Below are 11,141 nucleotides of genomic sequence, written 5' to 3' on the forward strand. Positions count from 1 at the left end.
CTAGGATTTCTGAAACCAAAAACAGCAGAAAACAACGAAGCGACTCTTCGGCATCTTGTTAATAGGTTAGTTCCAGAAAATGCACGAATATGACATAAAGTGTGCATAAAATATGTAGGTATCATCAATAATATGGCATGGATCATAAGAAATTATCGATACGTCGAAGACGTATCAATTACCAGTAGATTCCCTTGAGGCCCCGCTGCAAACGGGATGGTAGGACAAAAGATGTCGTGCAAGTTTCTCGTTGCGAGCACGCACGACTAAATAGGAACACATGCCTATGGTTACTTAACACTAGGATGCTTTTATCATTATTACCTACAAATGCCCATGTCCTGCTTATTATATGAATTATCTTATCCATGCAGCGCCCGTTCATTCATCCCTATGCCTACAATATTTTAATCCCGATGTCTAATGCAATCATCGCTACTGCTGTTTTTTCAATACTGCTGTTACTTCACTACTGCTACTGTATAAAACTATTACCACTGATAAACTGTTGCGAGCAAGTTTATTTCCAGGTATAGCTGAATTGACAACTCATCTGTTAAAGCTTATAAATATTCTTGGGCTCCCCTTGTGTCGAATCAATAAATTTGGGTTTCACTTCCCTCGAAGACTGTTGCTATCCCCTATACTTGTGGGTCATCACTCACCGGCTATGTCTCCCGTTCATTCTCCTGAACGATCCTGGAATAACCAGCGTGCATCTCCTCCGACATCATAGGGGAAGGAGGGTGATAGCGACAAGGAACAAACCGAGCCAGACAAAACAGCGCAGGAGGAACTTGTGTGTGACCTCCAGGATAGGCTGTGAGTCCGCGAGTCACCAGTGAAGAGTGCACCTACTCCACATATGCGTAACGCTATGGCGACTGAATGGGCAGCCAAGGTGCAGGAGGTCACAAGAAACCTTAAACGCACTTTTGATGGGGTGCGTGAACTGAGAAAACAGTGGGAGGAAAGGGCTGCCAAGCAACAACCCATGCTGTCAAATAGCCAAAAATCTGAGGATACACAGGGGAAGGAACCTTCGGTGAACTCATTGTCAGTTAAGTTGAAATCGTTTGAGAAAGAGGAGGCCGCTCCATCAGCTCATCATACAGAATCAAAAAGTTTATGTGAAGTTACAGGCATAAATTATCGGATCTATAAGAATCGGACGGGCATAGTTAATCAACTAAGGATTCGTGAACTCTTTGGAGCCAAGGATGTTGCTGAGCTTCGTGCAAACATTCTTTTGGGTAAGAGAGTAGCTGATTTTGATATGGCTCACGCTCATGAGGAGGGGGGGGGTCCAGTTTTGAAGTTCTCCTTGGTCCTAAACGCACCAGTAGGGAGGAAGTATCAACGGCCAACAATGTAAACATGTCGGCACCTCATGACGAGGCCCGACATGAGCAATGAGTATCCTAGGCTGGAACTGCCGGGGGGTGGGGCAATCCCCGACAGTTCAAGAGCTAGTCTGTCTTGTACAGACGCATCACCCCAGTCTCGTCTTTCTGTGCAAGACTAGACAACACCCTGATCATGTGCGAAATTTGAGATATCGTTTGGGAATGAAGGGTTGTTTTGTTGTTAAAGGTGACGGCTCCGGTGGTGGCCTGGCTCTCTTCCATTCAGAGGATATTGAGATTGATTTGTTCTCTTTTAGCAATCGACATATCGATGTGCATACCCAGGGAGGGCCGTTTGATGCCAGGTGGAGAGGAACTTTTGTGTATGGTGAGCCAAAGCCGGCCGAGCGTCACAATATGTGGACACTCTTGCGCCGGATCAAGACTGAATCTTCTGAACCGTGGATGCTGCTCAGTGATTTCAATGAAGCGATGTGGCAGGCTGAACATTTCTCCGAAACCAAGCGGTCTGAATGCTAGATGTTGGACTTCAGAAACACGCTCTCTTTTTGCGATGTGCATGACTTGGGTTTCGCCGGAGTTTCCTGGACTTTTGAAAATAAGCAAAGAGAGACCACAATGTTAAAGTTAGACTCGATCGGGCGGCAGCCTCGCCAGTATGGTCGCAGCGGTTCCCGGCTGCCAGGGTGCAGCATCTGATCTCCTCGCACTCTGATCATTGTCCGCTTCTGCTGTCTCTGTTTCAGGTTCGGGAGGCGCAAAGGAAACCTGCGATCAGGTGATATGAAATTATGTGGGAAAGAGAACCGTCGCTCGCTGCTACTGTTGAGGAAGCCTGGTCAAGGCGTGTAGGAGTACGCCACCTCGGTAATATTTTCTCTTCACTTCGTCATGTTATGCGCTCTGTATAATTTGAGGAAACATCACTTCAAGCCTGTATCCAAGGAAATTGATAGTAAACGGAAGAAGCTGGAAGCTCTAATGGCCTTAACTGATGATGAGAGTGAGCATGCTCGGAAACAACATCGGGAAGAGTTGATGTGGCTACGACAATCATGAGGGCTTGGCTCCGTGAGGGAAACAAAAATACACGGTATTTCCATCGTAAGGCCTCTTGGTGTAGAAACAAGAACCGCATCAATAAGCTCGACGGGCGGATGGTTCGTGGACAGAAGACTCTGAGGAGATGGGTGATCTGGCAAATTCCTTCTTCCACCAGCTGTATACACGAGATGATAGCATTGATCCAACTGAATTACTAGATCTCTTCACACCTCACGTAGAGGTTGAAATGAATGCTACCTTGTGTGCCCCCTTTTCGGAAAAGGAGATCAGTGATGCTTTGTTTCAAATTGGACCCTTGAAGGCACCTGGCCCGATGGTTTCCCGCGCGTTTTTTTCAGCGCAACTGGGACTTGCTCAAGGAGGACATTGTCAAGGCAGTACAAGCTTTTTTCAGCTCAGGTGTACTCCCCGCGGAAGTAAATGAGACGACAATTTTCCTAATTCCAAAGAAGAAACCCTGAGGAGCTCAAGGATTTTAGACATATCAGCATGGGAGTGGTGTTTTGGAACATGGGAGCATATGCTCCCTCTATTTTGAAATGCATCTTACACATATTTTAAATTTCATAAAAATTGAAACAAAAAATTCGCATGTACATCTTCTCGTGATACACGCTCACAAAGTTGTTTCATAAAAAATTGAGTTGTCATGTGACGTGTGTAAAAAAACAAAACTCAGTGCTAAAAATAATGTTTTTCACAAGATAAGTTTTCTCTTTTTTACATAGACCATAAAAAATATTGGTTTTTCGTGAAACTTGACGAACGAACATATATTATGAAGATGTACATGTTAAAAAATTTGTTAAAAAATTTCGACATTTCAAAATATGATTTTTTGGTAGAGGGAGCATACGCACCCGGGAGCCGAATTGAATTTCCGTATCAGCATGTGCAATGTAATGTTTAAGATCATTTCTAAATGCATGGTCAACCGCCTATGGTCCCTCCTCCAGGACATCATCTCCCCGATGCAGAGTGCGTTTATAACAGGTAGGCTCATCACGGATAATGCTTTTATGGTGTTTGAGTGTTTCCATGCAATACAAAGTAACTTGGCAGATCGATCATAATTTTGTGCTTATAAGTTGGTTATGGCTAAGGCTTATGACCGCGTGGATTGGCGCTATTTGGAGGGTGTAATGACAAAACTGGGCTTTCATAGCACTTGGATACGGTGGATTAATTATGCAATGTCTCACCATCGTACGGTATTCGGTTCGTTTCAATGGACATGCGTTGGACACCTTCACGCCTACACACGGGCTACGCCAAGGCGATCCGCTCTCCCCATATCTGTTTCTCTTTGTTGATGATGGCCTCTCTCGTCTAGTGCAACGAGAGGTTGAGGATGGCCGTCTGAATGAGCTGAAAATCTGCCATCGTGCCCCTAGCATGTCTCATCTTCTCTTCGCGGACGACAGCCTCCTTTTTTTCGAGGGCTCGGTCCAACAAGTTATGGTTGTCAAGAACATCCTTCATCGCTACGAGCAGGCTACATGTCAGCTTGTTAGTTTAGGAAGTGTTCGATCATGTCTGGACGGCGAGTACCCGAGCCAGTGCAAGCGAAAATAAAGAAAATTCTTCGTTATGACACGGAGAGCTTTGAAGAAAAGTACCTCGGGCTTCCAGTTCCAGAAGTTCCGATGTGTAAAGGCAAGTTCAAATCTCTGAAGGAGCACTTCCAAAAGAGGTTGAGCGAGTGGGTGGAGAAATACTTACCAAGTGGAGGCAAGGAGGTACTCATCAAAGCTATTCTGCAAGCCCTACATGCCGATGCGATGAGTGTGTTCCAGTTCCCTGATGGACTCGTTGAAGAGCTGAACCAGATGATTCGGGATTTTCATTGGGGAGATGAACATGAGAGGAGGCGCATGCATTGGCTCTCCTAGGATAAACTGGCGCAGCCAAAGCTGAATGGCGGCGACATGGGCTTTCGAGACTTTCGAGTATATAACCAGGATCTCCTAGCTCGTCAGGCATGGCGGTTACTGCAAATCCCTGATAGCCCATGTGCTCGGCTTCTTAAGGCGAAATACTACCCTTCGGGGCATCTTCTTGACACTGCGTTCATCCAGGAGGTCTCGGCGACATGGAAGGGAGTGATGCATGGACTGGAGCTTCTGAAGCTGGGAGCTATATGGCGTATTGGCTCAGGCTCCATGGTGAAAATTTGGAGGGATAACTGGTCGCCGCGGGCGGATAATCTGAAGCTTTCAGGGATGAAAGAAAGGTGCAGACTGAAGTGGGTGGTGCAACTGATCGACCCGGCGACGAACTCATGGGATGAGGCAACAATTAGACAATATTGACTCCATCACGACGCTGAAGTCATTCTATAGCTTAAGCTACCGCAACGGAGGTCGGATGATTTTGTGGCATGGCACCCAGAACCTTCTGGCATTTTTACTGTCCGCATCGCATATCGGCTAGCCATGAACCAAAGACGCACTCTCTCTTAGCAGGGGACAAAGCAGCTCGGAGCCAAATAGCGAGCCCAGTATATGGAATCTTGTTTGGAAGACACATGTGCCTTAGAAAATCAGGGTTTTTGCTTGGCGCCTACCTACTGACTCCCTGGCTGTCACTGCCAGTTTGCACCGGCTCATCCCTCGGATCTTGCCAACCTGCTCTATTTGTGGGGTTGAAAATGAGGATGCTCATCACTGCATGGTTCACTGCATCCTAGCTCGCGCCCTCCGGGATGGTATGCGCAATGTCTAGTCGCTACCAATGGAGGAAGAGTTCAGGTACACTGGCAGCAATCGGTTCCTTCTCCTCCTGGATGGTGCCTCTAAGGAAATGCGTGTCAGAATCCTCTTCCTGTTTTGGCGGACCTGGCATCACTGGAATAATTTTGTTCACGGCGACGGTAAGGCCTCCATCATGGCTCCCGTTCCATTTCTCCAAAGCTATGTCCTATCTCTGCATGCGGATGCCCCAGAGCCTGATGGAAGGGAAAGGCGGTTGTGTTCCCTCCGTGTAAACTTGGCCATGCAACAGCAGCTGAAGCGCCTTCAAGCTGGACCGCGCCCTGAGGCGGGGTGGATCAAGGTCAATATAGACGTTGTATGGAATGCATCGGACGCTGCTGGTGGTGCTGGCATCTTGGCGCAGGATGATAAGGGCGTGGTGTTGTATTCTGCATGGAAGACCTTAGCGTGGTGTGCTAGTGCGGAGGAGGCTGAAGTCCTGGCCTGCCTCGAGGGCATCATGTAACTAGCCGCACACCCGCAGTATCGAGAAATTCTTGAAACCGATTGTGCTCGGATTGTTGCCGTCCTCTCATTGACACTGCTCGGCTCATTGGAGTCTATTTCAGGAGGCAAGGTTTTTTATGAACATGCTTTCAGGTGTGAAAGTTTGTAAGGTGTCTAGGGTGAGTAATAGAGTGGCGCATGATTTAGCGCAATTAGGCAAGCGTGAGTGTGGTGTTTTGCATGAGGCCGTCCCTTCCTGGTGCTGGGCTCTCTCGGACGCGATTGTAAAAAACGTTATTGCCTAATCAATAAAGCTCACCCAGTTAAAAAAAATATTACACCTTTGTTCGCAAATTTTCTACATCCTTGATTTAGTTGAAGTTAAACGTTGTAAAATTTGATCATGAATATAAAAAGTATCAACATCTGTAATATTAAATACATTCAAGATAAATATATTTTTATACAATAAGTTTGATAATATTTATTTCAAAAATAAATGGTCATATTTTATTCTATATGCTTGATCAAATATTAAAAAGCTTGACTTGGACTCATATTAGAATATAGAGTAATTATAGACATGGTGAGTATGATCCCATGAGTAGGAAATAATGTTTTGCTAGAATCAACTATTGGTTGGATGAGGAACAAATCTATCTACCATTTGTTCTTCCGGTGCATTGTTGCTAAGAATATTTGACAGGTAATTTATTTCTTTAACATTAATACTGGAGAATGATTAATGTTTTGTTGCTAAATTCTAGGTGGCAAACAAAAAACATGCAGTTTTAAATTTTGTTTGTGCAGCTTTTATGTGATGTCTTTGGAAAAATAGGAATAGTATGATTTTTAGTGGGCTACGATGGCTTGTTATGCACCATGTTTGGAGGAAGATTCCAAATTCCGTGAAAAGGTGGAAGTTGATCTTCAAGGAACACGTAAGCAGGAGTGAAAATGTTATGTGGCCACTTGTCGCAGATTCTGAAATCACTCCCGGCTTTCGAGTGGTGTACTCCCATGTGTATGCTCGAGCCTGCTGCTTTTCCATCTCATAAAACTTGTCTGAGATGAGCGCATAGAAAAGCTCCATATCTTTTCGAGCTTTTCTATGTGCTCATCTCAGACAAGTTTCATGATGGCAAGATGACATTTTTTTGGCACACTTCATGGCTTCTTGGTCGTTTCTCTAAGAACATTGCGCTCTTATCTACGGGACTTTCAAGCGGAAAAGGTTTTGTGTTCACAAAAGGTTGGTGATGGTAAGATGCCTGTTTTTTGGCACACTCCCTGGCTTCTTGGTCGTTGCCCTAAGGACATTGTGCCTCTTATCTATGGGATTTCCAAGCGAAAAAGGTATTGTGTTCAGAAAGGGATCAACCGTGACTATTGGATCTCTAACATTGACACCACCGCCGTGCTCACCATCCAACACATCAGTGAGTTCCACGAGCTTTGGGTCATGCTTCAGAGTGTGCATCTCAGTGAAGTGGAGCCGGATGGTATCATTTGGAACCTCACCGCCTCCGGTGAATATTCGGCGGATTTGACATACCATGCTCAATTCGAGGGTCTGATTTTCTACGGTCTTCAAGCTGGATGTATGAAATAATTGGGCTCCTCCAAAATGCAATTTTTTTGCTTGGCTAATCTTCCATGACCGAGTATGGACTACTGGCTGGCTAAAGAGGAGAGGTTGGCCAAATTGTGACCTTTGTCAAATGTGTAAAAGAGAACCAGCAACGGCGGACACATTATCTTTTAGTGTCGGTAAACTTTGCATATCTTGAACGGTATCTTCGCGTGGATCGGTGTTGACCCTTCTGTTACAACCACTTGGGCCAATTTTGGTTTGGTAGATGAGTGGTGGTTCTCACTCTTCAACACGCACAGATCTAGAAGAAGAGCAATGGCCACTCTCACCATGTTGGTATCTTGCGAAGTTTGGGGCAAATGCAACATCCGAATATTTAGAGATATTAGCTCCATGCCTACCTTCATCATCAAGAAGATCAAGAATGAGGCAACACATTGGGAAATCGCCGGGGCTAAACATTTGAGCTATGCCATGCTATAAGAGTATTTTTATTCCTAATTGTTTTCGTTGTTTTTTCATTTTGGCCTTCTTTGGCTGATGTTTGTGAACTCTCCTTAATTACACCGCCGTGCTCACTGTCCAACACATCAGAGAGTTCCACGAGCTTTGGGTCATGCTTCAAAGTGTGCACCTCAGTGAAGTGGAGCCTGATGGCATCATTTGGAACCTCACAGCCTCTGGTGAATATTTGGCGGCTTCAACATAACACGCTCAATTCGAGGGGCTGATTTCTATGATCTTCAAGACGGTTGTATGAAACAATTGGGCGCCTTCAAAATGCAATTTTTTTCTTGGCTAATCTTGCAGGACCGAGTGTGGACTGCTGACCGGCTAAAGTCGAGAGGTTGGCCAAATTGTGCTCTTTGTCAAATGTGTAAAAGGGAACCAGAGATGGCGGACACATTATCTTTCAGTGTCGGTACACTAGCTTTGCATATCTGGAACGGTATCTTCGCGTGGCTCGGTGTTGACCCTTTTCTTACAATGACTTGGGCCAATTTTGGTTCGGTTGATGAGTGGTGGTTCTCACTCGTCAACTCGCACAGATCTAGAAGAAGAGCAATGGCCACACTCACCATGTTGGTATCTTTGAAGTTTGGGGAAAATGCAACAGTCGGGTATCTAGAGATATTAGCTCCATGCCTACCTTCATCATCAAGAAGATCAAGAATGAGGCAATGAATTGGGAATTCGCCGGGTGTCGAGGGTACTCCCCGGCAATGCCCTCCATTTGGGGCTTAGGGTAGATGGAATCCTGTAGGCTGACACGAGACATCGGTTATCAAACAAGCGGGGAGAGCGATTTACCCAGGTTTGGGGCCCTTGATGAGGTAAAACCCTTACGTCATGCCTGTCTGATCTTGATTATGAAAATATCGGGTTACAATGGGGTGCCGAAGGTTTCGTCTATGATCTCGTCGAGAGACTAAGTTCTGTAATGACCTAGCTCTAGACTTGCGGTGGCTATGATTACTATGATTGCGTGTGTCCCTCGGCAGCCCCTCTCATGGTCCTTATATTGGGAGCCAGGTCTCGAGAGTATTATCCGGGTACGACTAGGTTACAAAGAGCCCTAGATATAAACTTTCCTTGTATTCTTCGTCATCTTTCCTTGTCCTTCAAGAATCGTTCTTCGGAACCGACGTAACGGCCCACCTGGTCATCGAGTGCCTTCATGGGCCCCTGACTGGGCCGTAAGAGGTAGTACAATACTAGTTACCCGAAGGGTAGTTCCCACATCAGTAACCCCCGAGTGACTGGCCGAAGAAACTACGGGCAGGGACTAAAACGTGTCTTGTGTCGAATCTTCGTTCTTGCCGGAAAAATCTTAGTTTTCTTGTAATAGTAGCGCCTTCTTTATCGGGTGCGCATTTAGCGCTCCCGATGGGAGTAGCCCCCGAGTCTAGGTACGCATGCTTGCAACCGTGTGTAGACTCAAGTTGTACTACTCGAATGTTTTCTGTGCCAAAGCTTTCCATAAATATCTTCCTATATCGGGTCTCTGTTACTTCCAAACAGGTTTTAGTACGTAAAGGATATCGAGTAACGTGCCCTGTTTTACCGGTTAACTGCCGATGGCAAAACAACGTTACTCTACACAGAATCAAGTCCCCGGGCATGATTTTGGAGCTGAAAAAGCCTTCGAGTTCAAATTCCATCGGGTGTGCGTTCAGCGCTCCCGATGGAGTAGCCCCCAAGTCTAGGTGCGGATGCGGGCAACCGCGCGTAGACTTAGATCGAACCACTCGAATGTTTCAATTTCCTTCGGATGCTTCATGTGGAGTCGATGCTTTTCATGACATCATTGATGACGTAACCACTACCGCGGTCTAACTGACTGGACATAACCTGACGGGCCCACCCTACTCCTGCGCGGTCAGTTATGAAATGACTATTCCTTGTGAATTGACCGAGGCGCCTCCTCGATTTTCGCGCGTAGTGGGTGTAATGGGCCGCCGGTTCCATTTCTCCTGCTTGGACACATGTATAACTGGATCCTCGTCCACCTCTCCACGATTATCAGCGTTACGGCCACGATTTCCCATCAGTCTTTACTATAAATAAAGACCCTTTTACCATTTTCACTTTTTACGCCTCCATACTACTCGCCTTCCTCCTCAGTTTCTTTTTTGCCATTGATCCTGCTTTCAAGAGCTTGAGCACCATGGGAAAGAAGAAGGGAACCGCTGTTTTGAGCGCTTCTGCGGGCACGGCCAAGACCGGCTCTGATTGGTGCGCCTCGACCATTTCCAACCGCGAGGTGAACAAGTTGCGCACGCTCGGCTTCATCTCATTTGCCGATTCTAACATCTGCCTCGCAGGTTCATCTTCTCGCCCAAAACCTCCTAAAGGTTTTACTGTTATGTTTGTCGCATTCTTGTTTCGTGGGCTTTCTCTTCCCGCCCACGAATTCCTTCGTTCTCTTTACTTCTACGGGATCTAGCTTTGGCAGCTGACCCCCAATTCCATTCTTCATCTCTCCATGTTCATCACTCTGTGCGAGGCCTTCCTCGGCATCGACCCCCGTTTGGGCTTGTGGAGGAAGATCTTCTACGTCAAACGCCACAACGGCAATGACGGTCCCCCCGTTGTTGGCGGTGTCGGTTTTGTCGTCAGAAAGGAGGTCAACTATTTCGATTACCCGATGAAGGAATCAGTCCAGGGCTGGCGACATAAATGGTTTTATCTGCGAGACATCCCAGCATCTGGACGATGCTCCAACCTGCCTCCGTTCGAAGATGTCTCCTTGGCTACGCCGAAGAAATCATGGCGGAACGTTCTGACTGGCGAAGAAAGTGCCATAGCCGACCAACTGTATGGGAAGGTCATGGACCTGAAGAATGCAGGAGGTCTGACGATGTGTGGTACTGAGGTGGTCTCAGTATTCCTAAGACGTCGGGTGCAACCACTAATGTCTCGGCCTCACCAGCTGTGGATGTACACCGGTGAAAAGGACAAGTCAAGGGTTAGCTTAACTGATCTATCTGATGAAGAACTTCGTGATGAGGTGCGGCGCCTGACTCGTCTCAACCAGAAAGACCACATTGTTCTGACTTCGGCTCGCCCTCCTCTTGATCTTAAGCATCTCCCACCCCGAGGTATTTTTCCTTGCATTTGCTTCAAGGGCCAACTTTATTTCTGCATCCGAAATTGATAATTTCTTTATTTGTCGACAGGCTTCCACCGTTGCTCAATGTTATCCCCCTACACTCGAAAGTGGGGTTGAGCTAGAGGATGATGATGATTCGGAGGAAACCGAAGACGGGGAGCATGCTCTTGAGGACAGCGACGTCCAAGTTTAAGAAGCCCCCGAGGATGATGCTCGTACAAAGGCTATGCGGCGCAGGAGGATCAACGAAGACTGAATGACAACTACTGAATCGAGTCCTAGCGGACAAGATGATGATGCTA

This window comes from Lolium rigidum, chromosome 6, assembly GCF_022539505.1.
Source record: "Lolium rigidum isolate FL_2022 chromosome 6, APGP_CSIRO_Lrig_0.1, whole genome shotgun sequence".
Classification (NCBI taxonomy): Eukaryota; Viridiplantae; Streptophyta; class Magnoliopsida; order Poales; family Poaceae; genus Lolium; species Lolium rigidum.